The sequence below is a fragment of the Podarcis gaigeae genome (genome assembly GCF_964106915.1).
Source record: "Podarcis gaigeae genome assembly, chromosome: 3".
Lineage (NCBI taxonomy): Eukaryota > Metazoa > Chordata > Lepidosauria > Squamata > Lacertidae > Podarcis > Podarcis gaigeae.
The window spans coordinates 21,248,493-21,270,534 of NC_139680.1; the positions used below are offsets into that span (position 1 = coordinate 21,248,493).

A 22,042-nucleotide genomic window follows, 5' to 3' on the forward strand; every position below is an offset into this window, starting at 1 on the left:
TCCAAGCAAGTCATACTTTGAGTGGACCCATTGAAATTAATAGACTTGATTGATGTTCAGTGGGCCTAGTCTGAATATGACTTAGGATTGTATCCAGCTAAGTCTTTAGCTACTCCCTATCAACTCTCATCATTTGCCCCTTAATTTCTGCCATTTTGTAGTGCAGGCAGACCCTTTGGTCTAGCCTTTTTGAAATGTTGGTTTACATGGTTGCCTTTTGACAGCTTGTGCCATCCATCCCTTTGAATGCAGAATTCACACACATCCACCCACTTGGTGGTATAAGCATGAATGTACAATGTAAAAATCAGAATATTTTCTTCTGCAAAAACAGTTGCAATTTGCCAGCGGGAGATTTCTGTTGATGGGTCCATTTGGCCATAGCTTTTTGAGGTTGGGAACAGTTCTGACACATGATGATGCACCTCAAAAGCTTCCCTACAAACACAGCTGTTCCAGTATTTCCTGTCAACCTCCTTTGACCAGCAGTTCTTTGTAGGAGGGTTTAAAATGCTGCTTGTATCAGCTAAATCAGACTTGCACTATGAATGAACTTTGTTGCAAAGTTAGACGTGACTGCGGAGACATGAATTATTGAGAGGTAAATTGTTTTTAGTCACTCTTTCTGTGTTCATGTAGTGTTTGAAGAGAGGAAGAGTTGAAGGCTACTGAGAGGACAGATTGTGTTCATAATGAATCTTGAATGGTTTACCTACCTTTGCTTTGAATTCAGAAATCTACCTTACCTTCCTTTGAGTGAAATTTCAACTTTTAGATGCAAAAATATATAGTGTGTTCTTAAGCTTTAGCAGCTACTTAAGAGAGCTTGTTTTAAAAAAGGGAGGCATTGGCTGTTAAAGTCTGTGATGAACGCCATTAAGTGCTGTGTACAGCTTCTTAAATCCTTTATACACAAATATTTTAATCTTTCTTAAGCCCTTTAGCACCTTCCTACACACACTGTCTCTCTTTATAATGGAAGAGGCAGATTTCCCTCCCCCTTTTTGGCAGCATTATTTATGTAGGAGGATCTTAGCGAAATTATAATCTTCCACTTCCCTAGTCATAAGCCTACTCAGAACTTCTTTTTACATTCCTACCAAGAGAAAATCTTCAAGAGCTAAATTTGAATATTGGAATTGCCTCTAATATCCAAAAATAAATGGTTGATTGGCTGTATATTTAATTTATCAGTGTAGAACTGGCAAAGTGCATGTAGTTCGTGATGTTTATGTTTATAGCATTCTAAGATAAGCCCTGTCTAGTTCTAATACAGAATCAACATTTGAAGGAGCTAAAATGAAGGGTTTATGCTACTGTAAAATAGTTGCCATCTTCATGGTTTTGGCTCTGTTTTGAGAGTAGTTGTGCAAGATTCTAGGTTTTCAGTAGACTTAGAAACCCACCATATATTTTTCTTGCTGTCCATGGCAGAATAATTTAACACTGAATGGAAGAGTTGTCATCAGTTAAATGAGGCAAGAGTTAGTTGCTTTTTATGTAGAACCAAATGTACACCAAATCTGTTGCTGCGAGCAAAGATTCTGTTATATTTCTGCCTCTGTTTCCATCAAATTACTTCCTTTTGCTAGCACCGTGTGGCAGATCAGCTAGGTGCCTCCTTGATTTATCTGTTTCAGGAATAAATAGGAGTAACTCTGATGTATGTGTTTTCATATGGCTGCCATCCAAATAAGGAGCTTGTAAAAGAATAATTTCATCTGAGAATTGTTGAGCTCTTTAAAAATTGGACACAGTCGTTCTTTAAAGGAGAAAAACATCTCAGGAGTGCTCTGATGGTGTTTCCTGCTTGGCAGGGGGTTGGACTCGATGGCCCTTGTGGTCTCTTCCACCTCTATGATTCTATGATCTTCTTGCTATATAGTGTTGCATGTGAGTTGCATTCTTTTCAATTCTTCATGTTCCTCATTTAGCAATGCATTCTAGTCTGCCCACAATCTTCTTTCTTCTTCCTCCACCCTCAAATCAAGTGCTGAAAATATAGAAGAAAATAATATACTTTACCACACATTGTCCTTCATTGGCACCTTTTACCCACACTTCTATGCTTGGGCTTGTAAAGGGTGCATTGTGGACTATGGTTTTAGTGCAAAACTGCTTACAAAGTGGGGATTCTGGTCTGCAGTTAGGGTAGTACTGCTTCAGAGTAGTCCCAGCAAGTGTGAAAACTTGAATAACATATTGGGGGGGGGGGCAGGTAAGCCCCGTCCCACATAATTAATCACAAGATGTGGCACACACACCATTTGAATGGCAATGCCCATCAACTTTGAGGGGGGCGGCCCCCTCAAATATTATATTCAGGGGAGGAGAAGGGATCTTAGCCCCTAGGAGTTGGCGCCTGTAAGTCCCAGTCTTACTTGGATGGCTGTCTCCAGAGGGAGGTACCTGGAATAGGATGCTCAGATTCTTGGATCCTTGAATGTGGGGTCAGGTTTATCCTCCATGCTGCTGAACGTCTACATAAAGCTGCTGAGTGGTGTCATCCAGGGATTTGGAGTGTGTTGTTATCAATATGCCAAGGACATGGAACTCAATTCCTCCTGTGTGGCATGGGATGTACCAGACCAGTGTTTGGCTTCCATAATGAGAGCCAATAAACTGAAGCTCAATCCAGATTAGACTGGCGCACTGTTTCTGTTTAGTTCAACCTCTTCTGAATGGGGTTGCAATCCCTCTAAAGGAGCATGTGCACGGTTTGGGGGTATGTCTGACTGTATGTCTGCCTGTGGAGGCACAAGTGAACTTAGTGGTAGTGAACTTAGTGGTTGCAGAACGTCTCCTATCAGCTACAACCCTGCCTGGACAGGGAATGCCTAGTTTCTGTTGTCTACACTCTGGTAAACTCTAGGCTATATGGATATAGAATTAGAAAAAAGACTATGGAACTTGGTTCCAATATACGATTATGGTGGTGAGACTTTTATATGCACAAAGATGGAAAGACTCATCATTACCAACTATGGAGGATTGGTTGTTAAAATTAATGGACTTAGCTGAGCGGGTGAAATTGACATGTTTAATCAGAGGAAAGTCATTGCTAACATTTACTGAAGATTGGAAACCTCTCATAGACTTTTTGTGTGAAAAAGAAAATGAACTAATGACATTTGGTTTTGAGGACTGAAGATAATGTTGGTTTATAGAAAGTGGTTTTATTGGGTGTTATATTAAGAGTGGCTGGATAATGTTTATATATCGAGGACAGGCAAAGAATCAGAAGTTCTTTATTTTCTTAACTTCTATGTTTTTTCTCTTTCTCTTTCTTCCCTTCTCCCTCTGTCCTTCTCCATTTCTCTTTTTTATTTTTTCTGTTTTTATTTAGATTAACATTTTAATTTTGATACAAAGATAATAATATTTGAATCCGTTTTTCCTATAATAAAATTTATTTTTTAACAAAAATTAATCCGCATTTGTACATATATTAGTTTGTGTTTGTTTATTTCATTTTCAAACTTCCCTTCATCAAATTGCAAACCTGGAGCAGTTTCCAGTAAAATGATTGAAACAGAATATAGTAGTACATTGAAACCCTAATAAGGTCAAGTTAAACAATGTAAAACAATACCAAACACTTGATAAGAGCAGTTAATTATATGCAAATCTGTGTTCTCATCTGTGTGTTTTTCTCCTTTTTTTGGCCATGTGCAAGCAGCTGCCTTGTTTGCAAGTGTCCTTAAAAACAGCATTCGCTAGTATTTCTTTAGTGATAAAAACCAGGCATGCTCCTTGGGGTCAGGGAACCATCAGGTTCTGTCAGATGATTCCAGAAGCTGATTTCTTACAGTGTGTTATACAGAACAGCATCTGGACATCATACATTTCAGCCCTAGTTTTAGGTGGAATTCTTAATCTGTTCCACATCAATGCTCTAAGGCCTCATGTATGCATTGTATCTTGAATCTCTTGTTCAGATCCCAAATCTGTACTTAACATCTCATGGGGCAAATCTCTGTCTCGGTTCCAGTTCCCCATCTCTAGCACAGAAATAACTTGTGCCCAGTCTCATAGGAAATCTTGCCTGCTTTTGAGCCTTGGGTAGCAGGCTATAAATGTAAATTGATTTACCTACATTTAACACTGTGCTTGGCAACAAGCTGGGTAGCCTCTAGAGCAGTCAGAAAGAGAACAGTGGTACATCATGTTTTTCAGTAGCACTGAATAGTGACTCATGTTGTTGAGAGCCATCTAACATAAGGCAAATCTTCTAGTCAGTAGCTGGTATAAATAACTTGTGACAAAATAAGTCTAAAAAGCTCGCTTCCAAAATTCTCCTTTTTCAACCCAAACATTGTGTGGAAAGCTCTATGCTCCATCTGCTTTAAAAAGTCTTTCCCCCACTGCTTAATCATTCATATAAAAAGTTTGGGATAGCCAATCTCGTAAACTTGTTTTTAATTAAGAAAATAATTGCCTGGATGATTCTTGAAGGCTTAATAGCAATTGCCAATAACGTTGCTTTTAAGCTTTATTTAGTTGGAAATGAGATGTGTAACATCTTTATATAACATCTCAGGACTCCTGTAGCTTGGTAACAAGGGAACTAAGAACGATATACTAAAATGCAGAGGTTGCTAATTAGATCGGTAATCTGGTCTGTTCTCTTTTGAGTGTTGAATTCTGTTATTTTGGCCAAATACTTGTATCTGCCAGATATCATGTAACAATTAGCCACGATAACCAAAGCGTTCTGGACCCTCTTGTTCTAGGACCAGTCAGACTGCTGCATTCTGAATTCTGTTATTCTAGGACCAATCAGACTGATGCCTTTTGGATCCTATTCAACTCAGTACATAACAGTTTAAAAGCATTAAGATCTGTCGGTCTACTCGTTCACAATTTGAATATGGTTACTTTTAAATAACTGCAACAGCACAAAGTCTTTGGCTTTATAACGAGACATGTAGGCAGTAAATTCAAGGTTTGGGAGGAGTGCTACCACAATTTACCAGATGCAGAAATCCAACCATCAGCCTCCCCCCCCCCCCCGCCTCCTTCAATTCAAAACTGGTTTCCACAGTTGTCAGAAATTGAGGCAAAGAGATCTCCTCCTTCCATCTTGGTGAACTGTGATACCCAAGTGGGAGGTGTGGGTTTGTTGTCTCCTGGTGAAAGACAAACATTTCCAAGGAAGCTCTGCTTTTTGCACAGCGGGCGACTGCCTCTTTTAGCTGAAAAGGTTTACTGAGCGCTAACATAAGGAAGGGCTGGGGTGTTCTCCCCACAGGGGATGAGCACACAAAAGAAAATTCTGTGGTACTCAGTTGAAAGTTAAATGGTTATTGTACTATAATAGTTATTTAATGCTGGAGGTGGGAAATGTGCTGTTAACTTCTGCGTGTACATACACACGCAGCAACCATCAGTTAAAACTTTAATTGCCCAGTGACATTTTTCTAATACCTGGGCTAACCAGGCTCCTAGACATTAATCCAGGTAACCAGGATTTCTGTTTAACTACACTCATTTTTTTGGCATTTTGACATCTGTTTGGGCTTCAGCTTGATGATTTTAGAGTAATGAATTCTTGGTACAGTATGCTAATACAAATCTTAAGTGGTGTGTGTGTGTGTGTGTGTGTGTGTGTGTGTGTGTGTCTGTGTGTGTAACTGTCAGCCAGACTCTCTTAATCTTTTCTCCTATGCTCCCTACCCTAACAGATCAAACACCATTAACTGTAAAGCTGGAAGTTCATTCCAATCCTTCTAGCAGTGTGAAACCTGCATTAATCACTGTGATTGTGTCAACTGTATGATAATGTCACGCTTTCGTATCAAAACACGACAGTGGCTCTTACTTGAGAGCATCAGAGAGATGCAGAACTCAACTGAAGCAGCAAAGATGTCCCAACAGTTGCCACATCCCTCTTGCAAAGCTTTTAAAGACATGGTGGGGCAAGCTCACACACAGAACTTTCTCATGTGCAAGCTTGTGTTCTGTCTGGGCTGGTGTGTGTGGTCTAGAGATGGGAAGGCCTGGAAAGAACCCGGAAAAAATTGGGGGGGGGGCAGGTTTTCCCCCCTGTTTTTCTCCAAAGCCATTTATTCCCAGAAAAAACCCAGTTTGATATAGTTTGAATATTCCACACACTCTCCCCCCCACCATTTTCCCAGGAAGAAAAAACGGCTTTTGGGGAAAACGGAAAAAACCTGGGTCCCCCCACCAAAAAAATTTTTCCAGGTCCCCCCCCCCCCCAGGCCTTTCCATCTCTAGTCTGGTCTCATCTACAGAGGAAGCACCTGGTTCTCAGTGACAGCGCTGTGTCCTGCCCCTTTAACTCCAGCTCTGCTGCCACCTCCTCCTACTCAGCTGGTCAAAGTACTTCCCCCTCCGCAATGAGGCTCTGCTCCCTGCAGGAGAAGTAGAAGGGAGAGTTGCAGATCTGCTTTCTCCCCTCCAACTTGTAGAGTTGCAAGGGGGAGAACCTGCATCCTTAGTTGCCAGCATTCACTTCTCCCCTCTGCCTTTTCTCCTTACTCCTCCTCTGGCTGGGGCTTCCAAACCGTGCCAGATCCCGATGACAGATAGTTTTTATATTTTATTATACTTCATTTGTCACGTGTATATAGCTGGATGGACGGTTAACCTCAGAGGTGTGGGTTTCAGCCCCACGTTAGGCAAAAGATTCCTGCATTGCAGGGCGTTGGACTAGATCACCCTTGGGGTCCCTTCCCACTACAGATCTATGATTCTATGACCTTCAAGCCAGCAATCTTTTGTCATGAACTGGCAGGACAACAGGGAGGAGGAAGAGGGGTGTAGCTGGGACCGGGACACATCAGGGCAAATTGGGGATGGGGAAGGAGGAGTTGGTGTAGGAAGTACTTGTGGGGAGATGGAGGATGATGAGGGGAAGGGGTTCAGTGCACAGGAACCAGAGCAGCAGGACCCATTACCAGAGCCATGTTCTGTCTCCACGAACATGGCGGGCTCTGAGGAGTAGGGAGCAACAGGCAGGGCACTCTAGGAGGCTGAAGCAGGCTACTAGAGCTGAACTCACTAGTAGTTGACCAGGTGGGGCTCACTAGCTCTGGGAGAAGGTGTGTGATTCTTCAGCTGGAGTAGACTTAGAGCAGGTGAGGGTCACATGCCTCATCAAGCCCAGATGCTGCAATTAGCATGAAAAGTTTAAAAGGACAACAGAGCTGTACTGGCCATGTTGATGGGCCTCAGTGTGGCAGTTCCAGTATCTCTGTAGGGCTGTAGTTCACTTTGGACATGTGGATTGACCCTGGACTGAGGACTTGACATACTGACTTTGCTGCCAGGTAGGCCAGGGGTTCAGGACATCTTTCCTCCAGGGAGCTCTTCCTCTCCCTTTATCCTCACAGCAACCTTGTGAGGCAGGTTGGACTGAAAGACTATGATTTGCCCAGGGTAACTTCCTAACCTCTGCCACAGATTGGCATGGTCTGCAGCAGGTCTGCTTGTCTCCCTCCTAAAACCATACCCGAAACCAAGGAGGCTGGTTTTTAGGGTGTGGGGTTGGGGAATCTTTGTTCTTGTAGTTTTAGGTGGGCAATCTTTTTAGTATAGCTATGTGAAAGGAGGCTTGGGTTATGGATGATCATAGGCAATCACATTTATTGCTTTTTACGTGTAAGGCTTTGGCATGGGTAATGCACAAATTCAGGAAATGACGACAAGAACAATTATATCTTTCATTTTATGGTGAAAAACAAAACTCCCTTGTCCTTATCCCCACCCCACCCTCAATTTATTGAGTTTCTAGCCATGCACAGTTGGGTGGTTTGTTTAGGCAGTTTAGTATATTAAAAATGCAGTCTTCATGCAGTACTGATAGAGGAAGATTTGTTGACTTTACTGAGACTTGCTCTGGTAAAGCACTTTGACAAATCGGGCTGTGAGAAAGCCAATACAGTTGTCTGCATGCCAGGAGTTGTTTGGGTTTGACAGGCTTAGAGGAGGCAAATCTCATTTGATTCTGCAAAAGCCATGCAAGTGTGCCCGTTCTGGTGTGTATACTGCTGCAGCGACAAAGGAAGTTGCACAGTCTGGATCAAGGATGGCCAGGAGTTATTCTGTATTCCTAGGGGTTACTCTAGGCTCCAGGCAGCCTTCCAGGGATCAGACTGTATTTTACTGCACAAACCAATCTCATAAGTTCAAGTCCCATAATGAAGGTAACAAACATCTTGCCATTCTACAGCACATGCATTCAGACATTCCATATAAAGATATACTTGTACATGCTAAATGTATGGACATTTTCTTTCTTTCCAAGTTAAACTGAGAATGATTCTTTCAAGCCTGTAGAATTTGGTATATCCACTGAATATCACATTAACATTGGTTTGGGGTTGAATTTGGCTGGCTAAGTCACAGATAGTGGCAGCCTTGATGATGTAATCAATGATTCAGTTATTTGACAGCATCCCAACTCAGTTCTTCTTTTTATATGCTGTTGATATGAGCATGTAACAATCTGCAGGTTTTGTTGGAACTGATCAATTTTACTACAAATTAATAAAATATCCTCTTTTAAAAAAATCTGGCTAGCACGCAAGAAGTTATCCCTGATCTTGATTAGTGGAAGGTGTGACTTTACCAAAACAGTGATTTTGTTTACATGGGCACTTTGTGTAGTTATTACACATGATTAGCTGTGCAAATAACTTTGTCATTACGTTGCAGGAGCAATATAAAGCTTCTTTGAACTTCCAGATTGGGCCAAATAAGTGTTCTACATTTGGTAGCATTTTGAAAATAAACATTTCTAATTTTGACTTCCTGGGCACCAGGGGGAGTTTAATGGGGGGTTTTTTTGGCAGGGTGAGGCTCCCCCACCATTTAATAGAACATTTGAAACCATCAAAGCAACAAAAGGTCGTAAGAACTTTTTACTTAAAATTCTGTAAGACAAACTGAAATGTTCCCCCGCATTATTGAAATTACCTGTACTTAAAAATGAAAACTAAAACTGTAGTGCTTAAGGGATTTGTGACAAAATCCATACATATATATGGTTCATGAGCATTCGCCCAAACTACTCGCAGTCATTGTAGATATTATATATCTTGCAGAGGCAGTATAAATACCTCTGCTAGTGCTGGGAGACACTTGATCCTGATCACTGAAGTCTTTACTGGTATGCTGTCAACAGCAATTCAAATCAAGGCAAAGGAGAGTGACAGCTGAGACCCCTACAAAAGAAATGTAGAGAAATGTGCTTGGTAACTACCTAAGGCAGGTTTGTTCAATGTCTTGATTATCTATCTGGAGCTTGACTGTGTTTTGGTAGTTTTCAGAGAGGCTAGGTGTACACTATGCAAGCTTTCGCTTATTTTAACTGAGGGGTAAATGTGTTACGGTTTGTCATTATTCAGTGCTGTCAATATACACAGGCATTTACAAATTATAAAAGGAAAAGGAAAATGGGAAGGGAATAATGACACTATAGGGTTGCATGCATGCTAGTGGTCTTTGTTGTGGTTTCATTTTTGTATTGTTTTACGGTAAGTAGCTTTGAGCATTTTTAACGAAAAGCAGTTCACGAACATATATATTATTAATCTCTCTCTTTATAGAGTGTTCCAATATTAAAACATTTCCCCTCAATTAGTCTAAAACGTTTATTTATGCATAACTGTTCAAGACTGTCCCTGTTTTTGTGGGAGCATATTTTTATAGATTAATACTTCTCCGTTAAAAAAAACCGACTTAAGGACAAACATAGAATTGGATTCAAATGTTGCACAAGGAGAAGGCTACATGCACAAATATATTTTCTGCCTCCTGAAAAGCAACTCTAGGGTTAAGAGGGCTTTACATTGATGGGGCTGCATTGCGTGGGTGGTACTCTAAATTGACCAGAAGTATCTTGAGAGGCTTTGCAAAGGGGGGAGATGAAGTGGGGAAGATCCTTGCATGAGTGGCCTTTTATTTACCTAACCTTTGGGGTCCTATTCATTACGTATGCAAAGTCTTGAGGAAAGGAAAGGTACAGAAAAATGCTGCCCTCTGGGGTGAGAACACATGATGTCTTCAGAACGACATAAAGCCAGTCAGGTATTTAGTTTACACATTCAGATAAAGAATATTTGAAATGGAAGTATTGCCTACGATTCTGTGAAGGGAAAATAGGATACGGCCTTCGTAGCTATGTCCCTTCTATTATGAAACGAGAAGGTATCTTGGACTGGGCTTATTTTGTTCCCTGTGAATTGCATAGCAAGGGAAATGGGGCTCAATTGGGGGGAGATTTTTGTCAAGTCATTTTAATTTTTGAAAACTTTTCATGCTTTAAAGAGGCAAAGCGTGTGTTCTTACAAATATGGTGCTGACAGACAAGTACATAAAACAAGCTGGTTGTGTTTTGAAAAGAAGAATAAGTTTGCTAGGAAATTTGCTGTCTTGAGTTCAGCCTTTGGGCTTTTGTGTCTAAAAGCAACAGCAAGCCTGTGTGTTATGTATTCTCTTGCATTTTGTGCTCTCTCCTACGCTGCTTGGACTCCAGCAGCCACAAGATCAGGCTTCATAGCTAGATGCCTGCAGCGGAAAGCTTGCACACCTGTTAGGCTGCCTGTGCAACTCCAGCAGGGAGCCTTGCTATTCTGAATTTAAGCACCTTCAGCTTTGGGAAGGGAGGATGAAATGAGATCTGATCTAGAGGAACTGTAGAGAGGATGATCCTGGTTCTAATTTTACATCTTCAGAAGGGTTGTTTATTTGCTGCTGTCACTAGAATGGAGGTGGAGGAGGGGGGTGGGAATTAGATGGCAGTCATATATTTCATATTGGAGGAGTTGTGTTTAAGATCTTAATGATGTTCAAGAGATTCACTAGCAGATACTTCATATGTTAAGAATAGATTAAACTCATGGGAGCAGTGTGTGTGTGTGTGTGTGTGTGTGTGTGTGTCTGTCTGTCTGTCTGTCTGTCTGCGTGTGGTGTAATAGTCTTGTGAGACTTATTAGCAATTACATCTACCTGAGACTTGAGATCTACCAGGCTGCTTCCAGCTGATTAAAATTATCTGTGAAGAAAATAGTCTGGACATCTTCCCCACTAAATTTTCATGAAGCCATTGTTTGATGAGCCTGGTTTGTTTCATATAATCAAAATGGGAACAAATCCAGTACTAAGCCAAAAAGAAAAAGTGCAGATGGTATGCATTTGGGGAGGGGGTGTGGTTCATGGAAAAGGGCTCCAAGTTAGCAGATGTCAAATATCTGCAATGATTCTCGCCTTTAGAATGGCACCGATGGAGAACATAAACGCAGCATGCACTTTTTATAAAGACTGAAGAAAAGAACTTACTTGTCAAGCATCCTCCCAACTCCACCCCCGCTGTAACTAAATGGGAAAATCTCTTCCTTTTGATGTCCTACAACTGAGTATCATGTTGATAATTGATTGATGTAAAAGAAATTGGCTCTTTCATATCCTTCATCTTTTAGCCCAAGCTTTGAGCTCTGTCTTTGTAACATGCATGTTGTACTGATGAAGCTGTTTCTGTCTCCAGCTTTGTTCCATCTGGCAAAAAAACCAGTTTTTACAATATGTGCTTTGGAAAAAGAAAAGAAAAACAAAAATCAACACCCCATTTGATAGAGACTGAGAATATAATGTGGGCTAATGCCAAAGGATATGTGGCAGGTGAGGCCTAAATTTACTTTAATTTAGTCCCCCCTTCTTTTGTCTTGGTAACTCAACCAACTGATTAATTTTGTCCAATTGCTTACAAGCACATCTTGCTTTTAATAGGAGGGCGTGGGTTTTTGGAAGGGATTTTTGAAGACTGATGGGCATCAAAGCCTCAGGCTAGCAAAATGCTGTGAGAAATCACTTTTAATCATTTTAAATTTTTAGAGGGGAAACGTAAAAATCTTTCTGCAAACATGGTGACATGGCTGACTCAGTTGATCTGGAATCAGAGGTAGTGATTACACCTGTGTGGTAGTTGATTCTGTAGCATGTAAAAGTGCTGCCTCATACTTGTCCCAGTGTATTTCATGCTTTTAATGACATCATTGTCATAACCTTTGCCTGCAGGAAAATATCCATAAGGCTGTGTATTAGAGGTTATGTTTGTAGGGCAAGGGCGTAATGTGCCAGTTTTTATAAAAGAAAATATAAAATATTTTTCTCACTCAGGCCATGAGATGAGGGTCCTGCCTCTGAAGACAGTTCAGAAATTTCATCTGGTGCAGAATGTGGCAGTCATGTTGCTCCCTGGGGCAAGACAATTTGAGCATATTATACCGATCCTGGCCCAACTTCACTGGTTGCCAGTTTCCAGGCCCAATGCAAAGTGCTGGTTTTGACCTATACAGTGGTACCTTGGGTTAAGAACTTAATTTGTTCTGGAGGTCCGTTCTTAACCGGAAACTGTTCTTAACCTGAGGTACCACTTTAGCTAATGGGGCCTCCCACTGCCACCGTGCCGCCGGAGCACAATTTCTGTTCTCATCCTGAAGCAAAGTTCTTAACCCGAGGTACTATTTATGGGTTAGCAGAGTCTGTAACCTGAAGCGTCTGTAATCCGAGGTACCACTGTAGAGCCTGAAACACATCAGGACTACAGTACTTCATGGAAACCCTCTTCCCATATGAACAGACCCAGACGCTGTGACCATCACCTGAGGCCCTTCTTCGTGTACCCCCTCCTTCATAAGAGGTCTGTAGGGAAGCAACATGGAAATGGGTCTTTCTGTGGTAGCTCCCTATTTGTGGAATGCTCTCTCTGGGGAGCCTTAATTACATATCTTTCGGAGCCACCAGGCGAAAATGTTCTACTATAACTAGGCCTTTGGCTGATTAAGCATTCTGTGGCCTTTTGTGGGAAGGGGTTTTTTGGATTATTTTGTTTTGTATTTTGGTGTTTTGTTTTTGTCCCCCCCCCCTTAAGAAAAGGGAAACGTTGACAGCTATGGGTGGCATACAAATCAAATCAAATAAATAAATGTTTGCTTGCTCTTCATTTGTTACTATGAGATAAAAAATAGCAATTTCTACAGGTGTATTCCCTCCGTAGCTGTTGCCATATGAATGCATTTATTACAATATCTGAAGCAGAGTACAAAACATCTGAATGGGGTGACCTTCTGAATGAGGCCATTTCCATAGTGCTCTTGTTCTGTTCCTGTGGCCAACAGAATATACTTGATCGTCAGAAGAAATAGCTTAGGCTATGTACACATCAGCAGCTTAAAATACAGCAAGGTTATTCCCACCTCCTGTGTTTCAAGTCACATTTGGAAGATGCCTTGAGTGAAAAGACGTCAAACAGCAGTATTTCTCAAGGCGCCACAAGATAGATATGGATTGTAACTGGCATCATGTGTGCACAGCTTTAAGCACCAGCAATGGGAGTGCAATGGAGCCAGAATAAACGGTAATGTGTACACAGCTTTAAAGAACCGTTAAAAAAAAAAGTGTTCCCCCCTGTGATAACTTATTCTTGATGAGCCATCTAAGATATCTGACCTTGGAGCTATGAGAAGCATGAGTGCTGGTCCATCTTAGTAGGCCTCTTTGTTTAGGTCACTTTCTTGCTGCTGTTCAGCCAATGACTCTATCTAACATCTATATATATCCAAAACCTTGCTCCGGAAAGGGAGATTAGTAACCGGCCGATAGTTAGTTAGTTTTCTGAATCCAGGAAATAATAATAATAATAATAATAATAATAATAATAATAATAATAATAATAATAATAAATTTATACCTCGCCCATCTGGCTGAGTTTCCCCAACACAATATTAAAATAAAGTAATGCATCAAACTTTAAAAGTTTCCCTAAACAGTGGGTGGTTTTGCCACTGCATCCTTCAAACAGGCAGGGACCACCCTCTCTCGTAAAGAGGCATTGGTCACCTCCCTGGTCCAGCCAGCTGTTCCCTCCCTGCTGGTTTTTCTCAGCCAAGAGGGGCAAGGGCCTAGAGCGCAAGTGGTTGCCCTGACCAATCCAAGCACCTTGTGCACATCCTCTTAGAGCAGCTTGCACAAGGTTAAAAACAAGACAGAATGACAGTAAAATTGCACAACAATAAAACAATCACACGGCAAGGCAGATAAAATTCCTGCCTTTAAATTTCAATAAATACTTATAAATCTAAGACCTGGGCAAACAAAGTCTTCACGTGGAACCAGGGGAAAAAAGGATAGCACCAGCCAGGCTTTGCACAGCTGGGAAGGCAAGTGTTCCAAGCCACAGACCCAGAGGAGGGCACATAGTAGTGGTTGGGTGCAAGTAAACCGAAGAAGGATGCCGAAAATGCCAGAATGATCAGTTCTAGTGCTTTATTAAGAAAGGTATAGACCTCCAGCAAAGCAGCCTGCCAGTTCTCCGTGGGACATGGGAATGGACACCACGGCAAGCAGATAGCTTGTCCGCACCCAAGCAAATGTGAATACATTCTTTATACACAAAGCAGCGTACACCACTTTGTCTAGGACAGGGGTCGGCAACCCGCAGCTCCGGAGCCGCATGTGGCTCTTTTACACCTTTGCCACGGTTCCGGGGCGGATACTAGCGAGGGGAGGAGGTGCATTGTGCGCCCCGACACTCCCCACTGTGGTGGGCGCTGTACTGGCTGTGACGTCGCATGGGGGCGGTGCGTGCGTTAGTCACGCACCGTCCCGACGTCCCCTTCCCGCCCGCTACATTGTAAGGGGCATGTACGCTGGTCACTGCATTGAAAGGGGGCATGTACACTGGTCACTGTTTTGAAGGGGAGTGAAGAACACACACACACAAAAAGGTAACCTGTTAATTTAACGTGTATTTCTATGAGGAGGAGTAATTCTGAGGGGTCAAACAAAGAAATAATAAAAAAGTGACAAAAAAGTTATTTTTATAATGACGAGTTTTGCGGCTCCCAGTTTTTTTTTCTTCAGAAACGGGTCCAAGTGGCTCTTTTTGTCTTAAAGGTTGCAGACCCCTGGTCTAGGACTTCCCATTACTTCACCTGCCCAGATGAGGGTACAGGTGGCAAATACCCAAGGCTTACAGGTAGTTCCTCTTTCTGGGCTCAGAGCCTAGCACTCCAAGCCCACAGATAAGGATAACATCAAAGCATGCTAATTAGCATATATCAAAGCAAGTGAATATAAACATATATGAGCTCATTGCTACAACGGCTACCAGTTAATTGTGGGGTTATCTTGACTACCAAGATGGTGTTACCAAAGCTTCCAGAACAGTTTAACTTTGGTTCAACACAGTATATCTTTCCCATTGCCATCTGCTGGGCTTTTAGTGATGGTGGTGGGATGATAGTTGTTAAGTTGTGGGTGAACACATCAGATGACACAGCGATTCTTCAAACAGCTCTTGTTTATTCACAGGCCAGAACAGAACTGAACTGAAGGGTTCAGTGAGCCTGCTTATATAGAGCTCCAGTACAACGTAACTGTTACAATTTTCTAAAATTACCCAATCACTGAACGTCACTTTCGATCCCTTATTTGCATAACTATCTACAGTATCCCCCTGCTGGCCCAGGGTGAGAACTTCAGTACATAACAATAGTTACCTCCTCCCATGTGACCATACCTTCTGTGTAACCAGGCTGCCACCCATTTAGGGTCCTCAGGTTGGGCGCACCCTCTGCTGGACACTTGCACGCTACTTCCCTCCACTGTGAGAACCTGACAAGTATTACAGTTCTCTTTACTGCACTGTGATGTGAATAATTCACCCTGGAATAGGTGAAAATTTTACCAAGGAGAGGATGAAGAACAAACGTGGTAAAGGTCATCCTTGTTTAGTACCCCTATCAATGGTGGTTGAGGTGAAATTAGTGTGAACCAAGGAAGAATTAGCTGTTTCAATATGGCGTAGATGAATTTGTTGCCCATTTGATTGTCTTGTAGCACTTTTAATAACATCACCATTCCAGGCAATCAAATACCTTGTCTATAGTGACCACAACACCAAAGGGTGGTTTTTATGTGTAGCATAATGGATGACATTTAGTGTGGAACTTTCCTCTTTTAACTGTCGTGAGGGGGAGTAAATGAGAGAGCTCACAACTTTGTCTTTGAGGCCAAGTAATCTCCCAGTAGGCTTTTACTTTACTCTACTCTACTTTACTATTTTCTTTTCTTTCTCTTGAAGTTAAATTCCTGTCCTCAAATTGGCCGTGTGGTTCTTCGATTGGAATGTTGTTGGGCTGCTGTTTAAAAGGCCTGCATCTTCCAGCAGTTTCTAGAACATGAAAGGAAAACAGACCACTGGGTACTGCTGTGCATAAAAGGATGAAGAACCTTGATTTTGTAATGATTGCTGTTGTACAAAGTTTATTTTTAACCCACTTCCTTCTCCATTGAGAGTTTCATATTCAAGGAGAGATGAGACACAGTGACCACAAGATTACTGGCAAACTGCCATAGTAATTATCTGTAGACAATATCTGTCTGACAGTATAATAATCCTAATAATTCAATTAATCAAAACAATAAACAAGGGATAAATATAGGAACGCTGAAGGCAAAATAAATGACACATTTTCTCTGATGGAAGCTGAATAGTTGCAGCGTAAGCCAATTCTCATTTGCGTTTTCCCATCTGTCTAAGTCTGAATATCAGTGATATGAGCAGAATCCGCCATTGGGCTTTTTGGGGGCTTTAATCTTTCTAAAGAAACAATTGCTTTTCTATTTCTGCATTTGTTGGTACTCTTTCATCTGTCATTCTTACTAACATACAGGTAACAAAGGACAGAACTGGTCAGTAAGAAACTTTTGGATTTTAAAAATATTTCCTTTTTATAATCTGTGTATTTGATTTGACAGTTCAGATATAAGCCCCAGTGTTATACATAAAGGCTCTTTCAGTTTGCTTTATTGCTGTTCTAAAGTCAGTTTTCCATAATCGCTGCTGTGTTTGCTTTAGTAAAGGACATAAAGGTCAGATTGTAAAATGATGGACAAGGCCCATAAAATATATAAAAAGGAAATAATAAAGTTTTGAGCAAGGGTTGATTGTATGACTTTTGTCACAGCAGGCAAATTCACTCTATTTCCCTTACTGCATGGTTTATTCAGGCAGTTCTCACTGCATTCAGTACAGAACAACCTGTCTCCTTTTTAGCACATACTTTGATTTTAGAATAAATCATGTTTAGAATAAGCAAATTGGGGCATCTCCTCAAGGAGCAAAATTAAGATAACTGAGAGTTTTTAGACATGGATGTGAATTATTTTGCTGCTTGTGTCGTCCCCCAAACTAATGAGAGAAATACGTGGAATTTGAGCTCAGATGTGTACTTCTCAAGTAAAAAAAAGGAACATGGGGTCACAGCTGAACTTTCAGAGTTGAGCAGTTCAGGAGAGGCAGTGATGAATATCCCATCTGAAATACTTTAAAATACTTTACCATTGATTTACAAAGCACCAATTTCACCTTCCTAATTAACACTTACCTTAATTTCTACTATCAAGAATTCTGCTGCTGACAAGAATCAGGAGGCAAATAGCTGAATGAAAACCAACATGGAAAATCATTTTCTGCTTCTAACATTTTGACTTGAGTAGTGGAAATACTTGCGCCCAGATATAGGGTTTATTCACACTTCCAAAATTTCCTGTGCTATTGCTAAAATGCGCGTTTTCCCTTGGAAAGGAGCAGGGCAAGGGGGAAATTACTCAGACCCATGCTTCCTAGGCATGGTATAATCAGAAGTGGGGACGAGCCCATAGAAAGACTGACTTTGCTCATCCACTGAAAAGGGAACAGCTTCTTCAGTGGGAAATGTTAAAAGTGTCTTTCCCCTTGCGCTAGAGTCCTTCTATTCAAACAAGCAGGAGGTTGGTTCCAATGAGATGTAGAAGGACAAGTGTGCAGAAGCAAGACTTGTATGAATCGTGTGAGCTGCATGACTTGCACAGGAAAACAATGCTGCCCTCCCTTCAGTGAACTGAAATATTCATTCTGCAGTTTGCTAAACATAGATGGTGATCTCATTTGTGTTCAGTACTCCCTCTTTACTCTTCTGGTGCAGGTTTATGTGAGCAAACTGGCTCCAGGTAGTGTCATCGGAACAGCCACTGAAGGCCAAATATTGCTAGACAGCTTGGCAAAATTTAGTGTGCACAAACTTGTTTGAGAAATAATCTGAGTAAAGAATTCATTGTAATGGGGGCCTCTAGTATAGATTGCCATTAAAATGTGTAAAACTTCTCAGATTCATAGAATTGTAGAGTTGAAAGGGACTTTGAGGATCATCTATTCCAAGGAATCTGTTGAAGCATACATCCAAGCTCTACTTAAAAACCTCCAGTGAAGGAGAATCTGTGTAAGAAAAACACTGGGGCCTAATTAGATGAGTAGAATGTCTGGCGTCTGGTGGGCGGGGGTTTTGTGTTGTTCTCTGGAATCGGCCTCCTCCCTTTGGGTATTCAGTTACAGATAGGTAGCCGTGTTGGTCTGTCAAAACAAAAAAAATTCCTTCCAGTAGCACCTTAAAGACCAACTAAGTCAGTTCTTGGAATGAGCTTTCGTGTGCATGCACACTTCTTCAGATACACTGAAACAGAAGTTTCCAGACCCTTCTATATAGTGAGAAGGTGGGGAGGGGTATTACTCAGAAGGGTGGTGGGAATGGGTGATTGGCAGATAGCTGTGATGAGCCTGTTGACGACTCTTAACGACTGCAATAGGTCTTACAGGAGGAAGCGAGGGGTGAAAAGGTGAAAAATGGCTTTGTCATGTATAATGAGATAAGAATCCAAGGTCTTTGTTCAGACCAGGTTTCTCAATGGTTTTAAGTTTGGTGATAAGTTGTAATTCAGCAGCTTCTCTTTCCAGTCTATTTCTGAAATTCCTTTGTAGTAAAACAGCTACTTTGAGATTTTGTATAGAATGTCCTGGGAGATTGAAGTGTTCTCCTACTGGTTTCTCTGTCTTGTGATTCCTGATGTCCGATTTATGTCCGTTTATTCTTTGGCGTAAGGTCTGGCCTGTTTGTCCAATATAGAGAGCTGAAGGACACTGTTGGCATTTGGGTATTCAGTTAGAGAGGCAAATTGTCATTTTTGCCTCCTCATGTTCTTCTTGTTTCTCTCAGATAGTATGTTATTGTATTACAATTTTCTTTATTGTTTGACATATGCATGAGTCGCTTACTTTATTGAAAGAAAGGAAACTCTGCTGAAGAATGGTGGAATATTCTAAACTGGGTGAGTGAGGGGATATTCCCAGTCTGATTTTTAATCATCCCACTCTCCGCAACAGTCAGTTCCACTGCTTTAAGTTCAGATTAGTTCCTTTAACCAATATATTTTATTTATATATTTATAATACATATATAATACAGTCGTACCTTGGAAGTCGAACAGAATCCGTTCCAGAAGTCTGTTCGACTTCCCAAATGTTCGAAAACCAAATTGAGGCTTCTGATTGGCCTCAGGAGGCTCCTGTAGCCAGTCAGAAGCCATGGAAGCTCCGTCAGACGTTCGTGTTCCAAAAGAACATTAGCAAAGCGGAACAATAACTTCTGGGTTTGTGGTGGGAGCCAAAACGTCCAAGTTCCAGGGCGTTTAGGATCCAAGGTATGACTGTATATAAGTGTGTGTGTGTGTGTGTGTGTGTGTGTGTGTGTGTGTACACACCCACCCACCCACCCACATTAATTTATTTTTTAAAACATTATTATTATTATTTATTTATTGACAAGGCTTTATTTTCAGCCATAACTCAGTTTTGGCATCTCTTAGGTTGGCACTATTGCCATTATAAGAGAATAATGGAGGTGTTCATGGTGAGTTCCAGCACCTCTTTTTCTAGAAAAATAGCACTGATTAATGGTATATATTAATGTAAAGATATATTTCGGTTGATTCTGTTCTTCAATATTGTATTAGTGTGTGTATTTCTGTGGTTGATACAATCATGGTAGTTGAAACAACAATAAGCAACTCTATCTAGTAGAAGGATTACATACCCTAACCATTCCAAGTAGTGGGTAAGGCAAACTATTAACTCCCCCCCAAAAAACAACAACCCTGCTGCCTCCTAACTGGTCAGAGTAACCTCCCCCCCCCACTCCTTTTCTTCTACACTTTACTAATGGGGACAGTGCAGATGAGATTACTGCTCAGAAAATCTGGCCAGCTTGCTTGCTCCAAAGACTGACATAAGTGAAAATAATACTCCCCTTCGGTTTGCTGCTTGTGCTGACAGTGCCATACTTAGCTGCTGGAAACAGGAAGGACTCCATAAATCTTATTGATGGATCCATTAGCTCTCTTTCATAGTAGCATAGCACTTATACCTCTAGGACACTGCTGCAAATATTGGGGAAATACATGATCGGAGGGGGGAGATAATCCCTTGTTTTTCCCTCAAGTTAGGCTGGTTAGTACTGATTATGAAGAAAAGTGGGAAGGGAAACCGAGGGCTGCATCTACCTCAATATCCTCTCCGCTCCTGAACTTTTGTGTTCCCTTCAGACAATGCTGGTGATTTAACACTTAAGCACCTAGGTATGTTTTTTTAAGCACTGTACATTCATTGAAATTTTGCTTGAAGGCTCACCATTGAATAAGTGTCTAAAACGTTCCCCAAGCAAGAACTGATATTTACTGGGCAGAACACTCCTTTTTCCATGAAATAAATGTCATTTTTTAAATGTTAAGTTGCTATAATTTGATAACTGGGCTTGGGTAGTTGGCATAAGACACAGCGTAACATTTTCACCTTTCACCTGTTCTTAAGTTGTGGCAGATTTCCATCTTTTTGTGGGCCGATCAATGGGTTACCTTCAAAATTCATGGTTAATTCTTTTGAACAAAAAGCAAAAGTTAAATAGTATTTTCATAGCCATGTTTGATAGCCAAGTTGGAGAGAATTGTAGCCTTTTTAAAAACCCAAGTTTCTTTAAAGCAGCAACCACCCTACTTTCAGAGCCATTGTATCAAGAGTGTCCTTTGTATAATATATGTATGGATTGTGTGTGCATGCAAGACCATGTTTGAAATAAATGGCGCTCCTAGAAGTAATAATTTTAACATTTGTGTTGTTGATTCTGTTTATTATTTCCTTTCCACCTTCTTCCAGGACATAGTGTGTGTTCTTTAATCACACAATGCCACTGTTGCTTTAACTGTCCCAGCTCAGGCATGTTCTTTACACATTTTGTCCTCTTCCACGGAAAATGAAAGTCTTAAAAACAACAGATTTTTAAGGTCTATCATGTTTGATAGGCTGAACGCCACAGTTTATACTATTGATTCCTTACACTATTGATTGCTCAGTTTACATTATTGATTCATGGACGTGAAGTCTGATAGCAACAGTCTCTGTGGATCTTGAGTCTAAGAACAAGCCCAGAATTTAAATTGTAATGCGATAAAAACAATATAAGAAATAAAAGAAGTAATGAAAATGCAATTAAAAATCACAATGACTGTTTAACATAGACGTGCAACAGATCACCCGAATGAAGCTCATGGAAATACAGTTTAGGAACCCTTGCTCTGTATCTACCTCTGACAAAAAGGGAATCTAATTCCAGGTCATGACATTAACCCTGGCCATTGGTCATGCTGACCAAGACTGTTGAACGTTGGAGTTCAACAGCATCTGGAGCATAGCAAGTTTCCCATCACCTCACAAGAAGATTATTATTCTGATGTCTTAAAAGCAAAGGCTCCTGCAATAGGCAATTGTGCTACTTCAATCTTTCCCCCTTAAAACTTAAGATGAATGGCCCTGTTCCTGCCTCATATCATGGCTTGAGCTCAGCTTTAAAAATATATATTAACATTTAAATTGCAAGTTAATGCATATGCAGTACACTCTTTGTGTCTGGTTGACAAAGACACCACAGTTGTGTGTGGTGAATTGTTCTGACAGTCAACTGTCACAAGACTTATAGCCTAGATCTACTTGTATAACTATTATGCCAAAAAGGAATAATCTTACTGGAGAAGTTCCATTTCCAGGAACTATTTGTACATTCTGACTCTACTCCGTATAATAGGATTACATATTTCTTATCGCAACCACAAACTGGATGCATGCCAACTATATGTACGAATGTGACTTGAG

The 22,042-nt window shown here is 41.0% G+C and overlaps 1 protein-coding gene and 1 long non-coding RNA gene across 4 annotated transcripts in view; one reads left to right on the forward strand and one right to left on the reverse strand.

Moving 5' to 3' along the window:
* Nucleotides 1-22,042, forward strand: part of KLHL29 (kelch like family member 29) — a 384,113-nt gene that overhangs the window by 63,033 nt on the left and 299,038 nt on the right. The gene's annotated exons all lie outside the window — the stretch shown is intronic.
* On the reverse strand, nt 1,875-13,561 carry LOC310840797. Of its 2 annotated transcripts, XR_014562147.1 has the most exons (4): nt 13,474-13,561; nt 11,305-11,551; nt 9,084-9,188; nt 1,875-1,993 (listed from the first exon to the last, which is right to left on the reverse strand). It is a non-coding gene; the product is annotated as an uncharacterized lncRNA (long non-coding RNA). The 2 variants fall into 2 exon arrangements; XR_014562146.1 differs by lacking the exon at nt 9,084-9,188.